General features: G+C 44.9%; 1 protein-coding gene across 1 annotated transcript in view; it reads left to right on the top strand.

Moving 5' to 3' along the window:
• Positions 1-4,708, top strand: part of LOC138293018 (uncharacterized) — a 219,897-nt gene extending 215,189 nt beyond the window's left edge. Inside the window, exon 7 of the mRNA XM_069231984.1 lies at positions 2,199-4,708. The gene's annotated coding sequence lies outside the window, so the exon portion shown is untranslated. The remainder of the gene's footprint in view (positions 1-2,198) is intronic.
• The last annotated feature ends 8,240 nt before the right edge of the window (positions 4,709-12,948 follow it).

Raw genomic sequence — 12,948 nt, 5'->3', positions numbered from 1 at the left:
AGTCCACCAGGTGGAAGGGAGGGACGACATGCCCCAGGTGCAGAAACTCACCCCCAGCTAGGCCCCGTCACTGGGCCTGCCACCTCCGAAGCTCCGCAGAGGGCCGTGTTCCATCCGTCCCCGGATCCTCAGCTCCCCTGTCAAGGGGGCCCAGTAAAAGCACCGCTCCGTCGTGATAGGGGCACTCACCAGAAAACTCGGGTGGTGCACCCGGTGCTCCTCGACAGTTTGTGGCACCAGGCCCCAAATGTCTGGTCGTGGGGGGATCCCAGCAGGATCACCTAGTCACTCCGGTTGCAGGATTCCTCAGGATTTCAATTGGTGACAAGTGGACCGCGGCAGGGCAGAGTATTACACATGTGCTCTCTCCACCATCTTGGCCATGCCCCCTGCCAGAAAGATAGTTAAAGATGCCAGTGACATATCACTGAAAGCCTGCAAACAGATTTATGCCAAAAATTAAATAGTCAAACTCTGGGTTGGTGAAAAACACCAATTCTCAGTCTTCAACTAAATCCTGGTACCGGGCAGGTTTATTTGATGACCCTTTGCCCCAAACCTGGTCCAGGACAGACTTGTTTGTTGGTCGCTGTTTTGATGACTTGTAAGACATTTCTAGAGCACTCAGCAGAACCATGCGAGGCAGGAAGCAAAGAACCCTGTTCCCCATTGTGTTTCATTGCCTGCTATTCCCATGGTTACATTGACAAACCTATGTGGTCTGTATAGTTCCAGTAGCCATCAGAAGCTTGACCTTGGAAACAAGTTGATATATAATCAGTGCCAGATTGAGAGCTTTTTTAGCCGTGTACTGGAAGCATTAAGACGACTGTCTAGGATTCCAAAACGTTATCAAAAGCCTCTGTAAATGAAGAAGAGGTGCAGCATGATTAAGTTATTTTTCCCCAGACATAATATGAGCTTTTTGGTGGTAGATACCTTTCAGGCATGAATAATTAACTTCAAGAACTCGACAGAATATCACTTTCATCTTAAAGCCAAGAAGGGATAAGGCACTCAATAGTGGTCCAGAAACCAGGAAAGTGAAGAAAATATTTATATTTTCCTGAAAAGGAAAATTTAATAGGAACAATACTTAGTCAATTTATCAAAGTCATTTTGAGAAGTCAGAGAATAACACAGTATTCGATGAAGGGACTGTGGTAGCATGGTGACACCATGAGTAGTAATGACTAAAAGCCAAGCTGTTGCTTGTTACTCTTGCATCTAGAGACCATTTGTGGTATGCCCATGCTTTCTTATGCAAACTTACCTAACACAAGTGCAACAAAGACTACACAAAGACATGAAAAGGGCAGAACCTTAAAGAACATCACCCAATAGCCTGAAGATCAAAACGTGCAACACAGGTGAGAAATAAAACAGCACATAAACTTTTAGAAAGTGATGGCCAGTATATGACCTACAGTGATCCTCAGCAGATCAGGCTCTGCTCGTGTTGTCTGTGACGTTAATGGAGACCTTTTACAGTTAAAAAACTGGGCAAGAAACAGAGCCATATTTACAAGAAAGTGGTGCATCAGAATTGATGTGCCACTTTGTTTGCGCCCCCCCTGATCTCCCTCTAATGAAACAATTGGTGTGCCGTATTTACAATACGGCACACCATGGTGCACAATACAACAGTAGCGTCAACATTTTTCCCTTTATTGTGGTGCTTTGCTGCACTTGCACTAAAAATGTTGACACTAGTGCAGCAAAGCGCAGGGAGGCCCATAGGAGATTATGGGTGCGTCATTTTAACGCCTGCCCTGAGCAGGTGTTAAACATGACACCAAAATTGGAGCAGTGAAATGTAGTAAATTGTACTGTGCCATTTGTTTGGGCCTCTCTGCGTGGGAACGCCTCTTTGCCTACATTATGCCTGGCGCAGACATAATGTGGTGTAAGGGTTTACAAAGTGGCACAATGCATGCATTGAGCCAATTTGTAAATATGGCACAGGGAAATCGCTTCCTTAATGCCACATTATTGTACAAAAAATGACGCTAGTTTGGCACAAGGATGCACAAGGGGCTTGTAAATCTCCCTCAAAATGTCTTCCTGTCATTGCAAATGAAAATGGATCGTGGAAGGGAAGTGAAACTAAAATATGCATGTATTGAGAATTAAGACATCCTTGCACCACAGAAAAAGTCCTTCAACTGTTAGTCATGAAAACTGTGTCTGTCTTTCAGGAGTTGCTGCCCCCTACATGAAGGAGGAAGACGCTGTGAAGACTTTCCTTGAGGAATCGGCCAACGACCTCAACCCTGACTCCAATTTTGCTTCAGGATGACCCACCTAAAGGCAGCAGAGCAGGTGAATCCCGATGAACGTCATTAACTTTCATGCTGGATGCAAATGATATGCCCAAAAAAGACAATGCAACAACCAGCAAAATGATACTCCTAGCAGCCCTCAGAAGGACTTCAACAAAGCTCAGAGACCTGGTACTGATTTAAACTTCATCTGCTCTTTCTACTTCATGATGGCAAATACGGTATAGGCATTATGTATAGCCACTTGGTCCTGCACCTTGCTCACTGTCATGGGTGTTCGAGATGGTATGTACTCTTAAGTCCAAAAATGCGAGTGTGAAAATAAATATATTTTTACACGTTTAACTTCTGATACTGTCTGTCTTTGCAGTGAATTTCCACAATTACGTTTTCATTATTTATATTTATTTTATTGCATGAATTAGCTATGGCTTGGCATTAATGCTCTCTAATAGTCCTGTTGTTTTCAAGGTAGTGCATTTTCGTTCAGTCTCTTTCAACCATTGTCTTGTTTGGATGAGCCCAATCATACTTTGCTTCGTGGCAGTGTCAATCACATCTTGGAATAGCCAAGAGGATTATACATATTTGATCTCATGCTATTGGCTGATTGGTATATCTTTCCACCCACTAGCAAGTTATTTCTTATCCATGCATGAAGAAATATTTTATATCTGAAAAGCATAGTCCCTTATCATACTTTTTGACACGTTCAAGCCTTTGTCTCATGAATGCGTATTATACAAAAAGCGATCAATTTTATTTTTCATCCATGAAGGACACATTGGTTAACTTTATGGCAAAACAAAGTTGCTAGGGGTCTAAAAGGAAGATTTATATAAAGGATTTCATAGGAGGAACGACCGTTTGGCATCTCCAGAACGATGAGCTTCCCTGCCTCTGATACAATTCAGCATACCTGGCAGGTTTCCTGCGCCTGCCACAAGGCCACTGCTGAAATACAAATTCAGTGTGATTGGCAGCTTTGGCAAAACCACTAGCTCTGGCTAATAAATGAAAATGCATGCTAGACCTATTTGCTTTGCCATTTTTTTATAAAGTGCAGACCATGCCAGAATACAATCAAAGTATTCTCAACAAATTCTTAAAACACGAAAACAGCACAATTACCAAGGCATTGCACAGAATTCCTGACTTCGCATAATGTAAATATGCTGGAGTTTTTCCCAGTTACCATAATCAAAATGTTTAATTTCTTCAAACACATGGGTGTTAAACACGGTTTCAAAAGAAGGAGGCTAATACAGGTATTCATACTCTTTTTTCTCCCAAGGTGTTATCATTCATTCAGTGACTGAGACCACACGATTCTTAATGGGGAGCCCTAGCAATATGTAAGTGTTTGTGTACTGTAAGTGTTTCTTCTGCAAAGCACTTTGACATCCTTTGGGTCTTGATCAATTGATTCAAAACTCCCCAAAAAAGAAAAAAATAGAAAGGGTGATCTAACATTCTTAATGATATACCGTTTTTACCGGTCCTCATGCACACCTGTTGAGGTGGTTCCATTCTAAATGTGAGTGTTGCTTTGACCCACCACTTACTAATGTCTTTTTCATCAGTGCCTGGAATTAGAACCTGCTTAATGATGGTCAGCATTATACACCATCATTGCCTGCTGCCCTTGTGTCCTACACCTTATACAATACCTCAGCAGACGTTCTGGGCAGTACTTCGGATCTGTGTAGGAAGCCACGACTACCCAATTTCATCTGCACTCTCCCTCAATTTTTAACTTTTTGAATGTTATTGCCATTGAGCCTTAGTCTAAGAATATGTCTCTCGGCCACATTCAGCTGATTTGTCCCGCTGAGGATTTTTGACTTCCATTTCAGAATTTAAAACTTCTGAATAAGATGAACTTGATCTCTGTTTCCAATTTTCATTCCATTGCAGTCTGCCTGGAACCTTACCATTGTCCCAGCAAAGCATGATCAGTTACTCGTTGTTAGTGCTATATTTATCTAAAACTTTAAAAATTCATTCTAATGTTCCCCTTATGGGATTTTTGTCTTATTTTGTTCATTTTTCATGAAAATGTTCTCTATTTTTTATTTTTGGGACTTTTATTGTGTTGTGTTTTCAACGTCTTAACCACTTTGGTACTTCTAAATGCTTTACATGTTTTTCTAAGTTAAGCCTGTCTGCCCTATGCCATAGCTACCAGGGGTTGAGCTCAGATTTAATTTAAAAGACAGGACATGAAGGGCAAAACCAGGCCTCCTTCTCAATGGGGGAGGGCCCCCTGACCTGGACACATTAAAGGCTGTGCTTCCATCACAAGATCATTCATGGAAGATCCATTTCAAAGCCTCAGAGAGGACTTCTAGGCACAAAGAGAGGACCTTATGCTAGACTTGTATGCTCGTTTGTTCAAGAAAAAGCAATAATAAAAAATGAAGATTTTTAAAAGACAACGGTGTTACTGGACTTTACTGACTTTGCGCAGTGGTGCACTATCCATATCTTTTTGCATGTAATCCGTTCAGGATTGCCCCTGTGGTGGCAGGTGCCGTGATTTGTGCACAGGTATAGCCATAGATATTGGGCTACAATATAGTTCACAGAGTTTTAATATTTTAATATTTACGGTAGTCCAAGACAGGTGCATTCGTAAGGTTTAACCCGCCTCCAATTCAGTAGCAGTTTGTATGACGTTAAATGAAATCTGAAACAGGTGGCATCACTGAAGGACACAGCAAATGGCTCTGTGGATGTGCAGTAAGTTTTGTATCAGAAATTGCTTACACTAAAGGAATAAAACATGGTACTATAGGCCCACCTTGAAGATGTAGAAAACAGATTGAGATAATACAATGTAAGAACAAGGAGAGTGCCAAAAAGAGCAGAAGGTGCTGACATAGAAAACGTCTTCTGGTGAATCATTAAATTGATCCTGCAATCCAAAGACGAGATAACCCTGGACAGACATCATAGAGCAATGGGATTGACAAACTGAGTCAATGGCCCACCAGACATACTGTTTAGGATACACATCTTTTGAGAGAAGGAAATGATAATGGAAGCGGTCAACAAGCAGAGAGACATCAGCTTTAAAGTTGCCAATTTCTTGCTCTATCAAGACCTTTAAGCTATCACCCTGCACCAAAGGTGATTCTTTCGCCTTATTAAATACTTTTTAGGCTCTAAAGGAGTACCATATAAATGGTGGCACCCATTCTACCTTATATCAGTGGAAAGACAAGCTGCACATGTCCAAAGCAAGGGCAGAAGTTAAACTGATCCTGAGGCCGCTGTGATTTGTCTAGCCACAGTTTTGACTCATGGTAAAGTAGCAAAAAGGGTTAATGTTCCCACTGTAAATCACAAGGATTAAAAGCTCAGTGGGTTACTGCTGTTTTAAGAGACATCCTTTTGTTACTTGGAGGTCATAAGTTACAATTCTTTTAATATAGCAAATTGAGCTATGAACTGGCATCATAACACTGCATGCAAATTCCAAGGCATAGATCCAGAAACATATTGTTTTTCCCATAATATCGGTCAAATGTAAGGTTGCCACAAAGGGTTCCTTTGGGTAATAATACAATTTTGGTAGTATGACACCCTCAATCATTGTGTTACATTTCACACCATGAGTCTATGATGCAGATTCACTAACACTTTGCATTTGGTTTGCATCACAAAAGTGATGCAAACCTGGTGCAAAGTGTTGTGGGGGTTTACTTCACAGTGGAAATCCCAAATTGCACTGGAAAATAGCCTTAAATTAATACAAAGTGCCATTGGTGGTACACGTACATTCCCATGCACGAACACATAGATTTTGCAGTTAATTCCTATCTTCTAACTTTGGTAGAAAAGGATTAGCATCAACAAAGTATACCTCCTTGAGGCAGGTGTACAGTTAATGAAAAGATGTATTTTCTCCAAATGTTTCCAAATTTGAACTTGTTCTTCACCATAGAGTGCATTTACAAAGTAGCAAAGTGCTAAACTTTGTCAAAGTATAGAATTTTGTGTTGGAAGAATACCCTTTTAGTAAAAAACCTATGCTTGACATCAAGCAATCACCATTACACTCTGGTGCTAGGGTGTGTGCATTGGCACAAGCCTGCTTAAGGTTCATCAGCACAGGAGGCGAGAACAGCACCAAATCTTAGCAGATAAGGTGCCGCTCTGCTCTCTCCCTTTTCATGCAGTTCTGCACAGCAACTTTGGTTACTGCACTGCATGAAAACGTAGTAGATCACCCCTTTGTTTCCCAAGACCAAATACTCAACATATAGGCCCTCATTATGAACTAGGCGGCAATCAACGCCGACTGCCGTGGTGACGGTGAACAAAAGACCGCCAACGGCGGTGGATGGCACACCGCCATATCATGATGCCAAAAACAGAAACCGCCCAAAAATTGACACCCACCGCCAGGACCAACGACGGCGGAAACGCAGGACACAGCCCCCCACCACCACCCAGCAGGCAAACCCCCGCACACCAAATAATGATGCACAAATCAGCGCAGCGGTGTGGACGACAGCGGAAAGACGTCGGCAGTGTGGGACTGCCCATACACAATCACACTGCAAGAGAGTGGTGGGGGAGATCAGGAATATATATTAAGTGGCAAACGACCCATACTAGATCCCTCAACGAAAGACTAGTTACCACAAGAAAGTAGCGGGTTCACCGGTAGGTGTAGAGCTCAGTATACGGGAGACTGTCCGTGGGCTCTTGGACCTCGTTGGGTTCAAAGAATGCGTGGTGTGAGTGTAGTGGTAAGTCGGGGTGGGGGAATTCCTTTTACGGACTAGGTGGTCTCACACACTATATAGTGTCATGCTTCATCATTTGACCACCTAGCCCCACACAGGTAGGATAATACCACCTGGGCGGACTCAACCTCGCCGTTAAAAGAACGGGAGGGAGTGCGTAGATAAATTTTGTCTGGAGATAATGGGATCCAGTTAAACTACGGGGATATAAAAGCACCTAGGCAGTCACCTGTGTGCAGTCTACACTTTATTGGTGGTAACTGCTGGTGCAGCTAAAAGCGGGACGGGACACCACGGTGAGAACAAGGACTCACTGGGTCACCTCACTAAAAGTTGGCCGACATGTTTCTGCCCTCTACTGCGAGCAATGGACGGTCTCAGGGCATTCTTCAGGGCATAGGATCCCTAACCATCATGCAAAATGCAGATAGATCAGACTCCCCTCTAAAAACCAGGGGTGGGGGAAAAAACAGCAAAATATTATCGTGCGTTGATAGAACGGGCCTATCTTGTGCAAGGAACTACCTCGCGGAGGCCTGAAGGGATAGAGAAGGTAAATCCATCAATACAATAACAAACCAAAGCGACCAACACAACACACTCTGTACAAGAAAAAATGTAAATATACATACAAACACGTGCCACAGCAAACAAAAGTCATGCGGAGCACACAGTGAAGACAAGGTTCTGAGAAGAAACGGCTGTCCTTACCCTAATGAGAGAGGCAACTTGCCTCAGTTTCCAGGAGGGGGAGCGTCCCCTTATTGTCACACTCTTTAAGAGGGGGAAAGGAAAACGGGGGTGGGGGCGGGAGAGGAGGGAGGCAAGGATAGCATCTGTCAACAGATTTATGTATATGTGTATATATACTGTGGGACACAAGGGTGTCCTCTGATAATAGTGGGTGGGGTAGAAGATGCCAGTCCCTTGTTGCTAATCGAGGGCTGTGGTGGTGCCTCCTGTGTAGGAATAGACACTCACTGGTTGTCGGTATACGACAAGGTTCATCAAATATAAATATACTGCAACAAGAACTTAGCTGCCACAAAAAATCGCGAATACCATATGAACCACTTTTGCACATGCAGGTCAATATAAATGCAATGCAGGTAGTGCTTAGCTGCCAAAAGTAAGCACAATTACTCAGGTAAACCACGAGAGCTCATGCATACAGAGTTTAAAGAGTGCTCAATCATTCAGGCTAGTAGGCTTATCTGTATAGTAGCTGGAGATCCGTCGTTCAGCAAGTGCGGAGGCACTTACTGCATCAAAGGAGGCGCTCGCTGTGTGCCTATCCCGACCCCTCGCTGGACCGCTTGAGGAGTAGAGTCCAGCGTAGGGACAGATTAAGTAGCCAGCAGTTGATAGAGCACACCTGCCTGGAATTACTCGAGCCGGAAAGAGCCGGTCTTGAGAGGCAGGGCGCTGTTCCACTGACGCAGGGCATAGCCTCTAAGACGCCGGGAAACGGTGTTTCCGGCTTCCCGAGGCGGCACGCATGCGCGCGTGCTAAGGAATCTGGGGAATGTAGTCCCCAGATCCAGCGCGAGCCCTGAGAGCCGGAGCCAGGAGTCCGGACTTGGGCCTATGTAGTGGGGGGTGGGGGTGGAGGGGTGGGGGTAGTGGTGGAGAGAAAAGGAGGAGAAGGGGGGAGAGAAAAAGGAGGGGGAGGGTGGGGGAAAGAAGCAAGGATGAATGGGGGGGAGAGAGAGAGGAGGATAAAAGAAGGGGGAAGAGAAATTGGGAAGAATAGATAGGAAGATGAAACCGGAAGAGGAACAGAGGAGGGAAGAAAAATAGAAGGGTGGCAAAAAAAGGGGGGGAAGGAAGACACTAGAGAGGGCAGAGGGTAAGGGGATATGAGAAGAAAAGGGAGACCCGGAGGGAGGCAGGAGAAGGGAGAGAGGGAAGGAGACGATTGGAGTGGGGAGGGGAGTTTACGGGGAAACAAATAAGGAGGGAAGGCAAGGGAAAGAACAGGCAGGCAAAAGAGAAGAATGAGAGAAGGTAAAGGAAAGAAAGGTGGTTAGGTTAGAAAGGAGAGAGGGAAAATAGAAGAGGGGGAGAAGAAGCAAACCAGAAAGGGACGGGAAAGGGTGAAAGAGAAGTGCAAGGGTAGGAGAGCCGAGGGAGGAGGATACATAAGGGAGCTGATGGGTAAGAGACAGGGGAGGAGGGACATATAAAATTCGAAGGGGGGGGAAAGGGGGGTATAAGGGTAAGGGGTAGGGAAGGGGGTGGTAGGTCATTTGTTAAGAGAGGCCCAAGGGGTGTCATCATTCAACCCGCTGGTGTCTGTGTGTAATCTCCAGACCCATCGTTGCTCATAATAGAGTAGTTTCTGTGGCATGTTCTTGGTTGAGGGTGGTAGTTGTTCTAATACTGTCCATTGTATATCGTCTGGGGAGTGATTCTAAGCCACATAGTGGCTCGTCAGTTTTGTAGCATCCCGCTTGCATCTTATCGTACTCCTGTGCTCACAGATGCGGGTGCTCACCTTTCTTGTTGTCATACCAATGTACTTGAGTCCGCATGGACATGTGATCAAGTATACCACGGTTTTTGCTGTTACAGTTTGTGAGAGTGTTTAAATGCCACGGGGTTCGTAGGCCAAGATCTACAGTGGTGGATTTATGTGTGAATCTACACACACTGCAGTTCCCACAAGGGTGGTGGCCGGTTGGTGGTGGCATCTGCCAGAGGGTGGTTTGTCTATTCAGGAGTTTATTCATGGGTCTAGTGTGGACTATCATGTCCCGAATGTTGGTAGCTCTTTTAAATGGATGCAGTGGTTGTTCAAGGGGGAGACCACCTGATGTCAGGATCTTCCACCCTTCTCTGATGATCCTTTGGATTTTGTTGGATAGTGGATTAAACATGGTCACGCAAACTATCTGCTCCGTCTTTGATTTGTTAGTTCTGGGTAGCAATAGCTGGTCTCTGTTGTTGTTGCGTGCTCTTTTGTAAGCTCTCCTGATCAAGTGGTTAGGGTACTCTCTTTCTAGTAGTTTGGTGGCTAAGGCATCAGCGTGTTTGCAGTAGTCTGCAGCATTTGAGCAATTGCGCCGTAGTCGCAGAAATTGTCCCACGGGTAGATTCTCCCTCAGGGATCTTGGGTGGAAACTCTTGAATTGAAGTAGGTTGTTCCGGTCCGTGGGTTTGTGGTAGACCTCTGTGGCCAACAAACCATTGCTCTCATGGATTAGGAGGTCGAGGAAAGGTAGTTGGTCATTCCCTATGTTCATAGTGAACTTCAAGAAGGGATTTGCCATATTAAGCCAGGTTACGAAAGTATGTGCTTCGTCCCTGGATCCTGCCCAGATGAGCAATATATCGTCAATATATCGTTTCCACAGTCTGATATGTTCATGGTATGGGTTATCTTCGTGGAGTACCACCTGTTGCTCAAAGTTGTCTACGTATAGACAGGCCAGACTGGGGGCAAACGTACTTCCCATAGAAGTCCCCTGTGTCTGGAGATAGAACTGATTTTCGAATTTGAAATAGTTTCTAGTCAAAGCCAAATGAGCTAGGTCCAGAATGAATTCTGGTGGTGTCCGTGAGTCGCTAGCATTAGCAGCTCACATATAACCTCCAGGGTTGCCTCCTGGGGGATGTTGGTGTAGAGGGCCTCCCCATCCAATGTGATCAAGAGTTCGTGTTTTTATCAAATGGTAATGAGTCGAGGAGAGCCAAGGCGTCTGTAGTATCCTTCAGGTAGGTGGGGATTTGCTTCACCAGCGGTTGGAGGAATACATCACAAAACTGGGAAAGAGGTTCAAGGACCGATCCTATACCAGATACGATCGGTCTCCCGGGAGGTGGAATCTTCCCTTTGTGTATCTTTGGAAGAATGTAAAAATACGGAATCTTTGGGTTGGGTTGAGGCAGGAGTGCTGCCTCGTGTCTAGTGATCCAGTCATTTATTGACAAAAAAGGCAATTTCTTCCTGGACATCAGGGGTGGAGTCGCTAGACAGGCGTTTATAATGGTGTTCATTATTCAGTAGGCGCTTGCATTCTTCTATGTACATAGTTGTTGGTAGAATTACCGTGGCCCCGCCTTTATCGTCTGGTTTCATGGTAATTGAGGGGTCTGTGGTGAGATGTTTTAATGCTGTCAGCTCTTCTGAGCTTATGTTGTGAAAGGTATCATGCCCTGAATCTGCCAGCCCATTGATCTTGCGGGACACTGGTTTCTCGAAGGCTAATACTTTGGGAGGCATCTGTCCGGTTGTAGGACAGAAGGTAGTGTTCGGTCGTAGGACAGTGTTACTGTCTGCTTCTTCAAACTGTCTTTCCAGGAAGAAAGTTTTCAGGCGGACTTTTCGGAAGAGTTCGGCAATTTCTGTCCTAGTCTTGAACAAGTCTATTTTCGGGGTGGGGACGAAGTTGAGGCCTTTATTGAGTGCCTTTGATTCGATCAGATCAATGATTCTATCGCTCAAGTTCACAACATTATCCCTTTCCCTGATGGTCGCAGTCTTCACTGCGTTTTGCTTGTTCCCGGGGCGCTCTCCCTCGGGGGGGTCCGATGGTTCGTCTCTTGATTGCCAGTGTACCACTTTCCTTTTCCCTTTTCCCCTCCCTTGGCCTCTGCCTAAAAAAGGGGGAGGCTGATCGGGAAAGGACCATTGTCCTGAGTTATTAAAGAATGGGGGGGATTGTTGAAAGTTTGTGGGTGGTCCGTACTGGGATGGCCAGCCCCATTGTTGACTCAGAGGGGGGGGTATGAAAGTATCATTGGAGGGTAATTCCATCTCTCCCTGTATTGGCCTCGGCGTCCTCGGCGCTGTCTAGTCTGGGTGACGAATGGCTGTCTGAGTCCGAACTAGTATTTTTGTTGGAGGAGTTGTCGGACATGGTGCCTTTTGGTATATAATCGGGATTCGTGTATGGGTATGTTTTCTCTTGTGAAAACCGTTTTAGATCTTTCTGGAATTTGGAGATCTTCTGCTGGGTCAGATACTCCCTGTATTCATTTATATTCTTATTGGTTTCTTCCAATTTTTACTTGAACGACAGGATGCTAACGCCTGTTTTAAGGTTTCTCTCACTAGTTTGTATTTGTATCAGAAGTGCTTCTGATAGACGGGTCGCAGTTTTGATTATCAGGACCAGCCAGTCTCGTGTGCACTTCCATGCTATCAGAGCTCAGTCTTTCCTGAATTCTAGATCTTCCAGGAAGATACGTGGCTCGTTCGATACAATGAGACCATTTGGTGCTGTGTTACTGCGTAGGTATTCAGTCAGAACGGCTCTGTGTAGGATTGTCTTGACCTGTGATCGCTTAAGTTCTACTAGCGTATCCCAATCCACTAGTTGGGACATGCTTTTTGAAAGGGCTGCGTCGCCTAGAAGGGATGGTGCCGAGAGAATTGCAGTCACCTCTTCATCATCATATGTGAGCCCCCCTGCCATGTTGGTGGGTATAGATAAGCCTACTAGCCTGAATGATTGAGCACTCTTTAAACTCTGTATGCATGAGCTCTTGTGGTTTACCTGAGTAACTGCGCTTACTTTTGGCAGCTAAGCACTACCTGCATTGCATTTATATTGACCTGCATGTGCAAAAGTGGTTCATATGGTATCCGCGATTTTTAGTGGCAGCTAAGTTCTTGTTGCAGTATATTTATATTTGATGAACCTTATCGTATACCGACAACCGGTGAGTGTCTATTCCTACACAGGAGGCACCACCACAGCCCTCGTTTAGCAACGAGGGACTGGCATCTTCTACCCCACCCACTATTATTCAGAATATACAGTATATATACACATATACATAAATCTGTTGACAGATGTTATCCTTGCCTCCCTCCTCTCCCCCCCCCCGTTTTCCTTTCCACCGCTTCTAGAGTGTGACAATAAGGGGACACTCCCCCTCCTGGAAACTGAGGCAAGTTGCCT

Source organism: Pleurodeles waltl, chromosome 4_2, assembly GCF_031143425.1.
Source record: "Pleurodeles waltl isolate 20211129_DDA chromosome 4_2, aPleWal1.hap1.20221129, whole genome shotgun sequence".
In the NCBI taxonomy this organism is placed as follows: domain Eukaryota; kingdom Metazoa; phylum Chordata; class Amphibia; order Caudata; family Salamandridae; genus Pleurodeles; species Pleurodeles waltl.
This window is presented reverse-complemented; position numbering and strand designations above follow the sequence as displayed.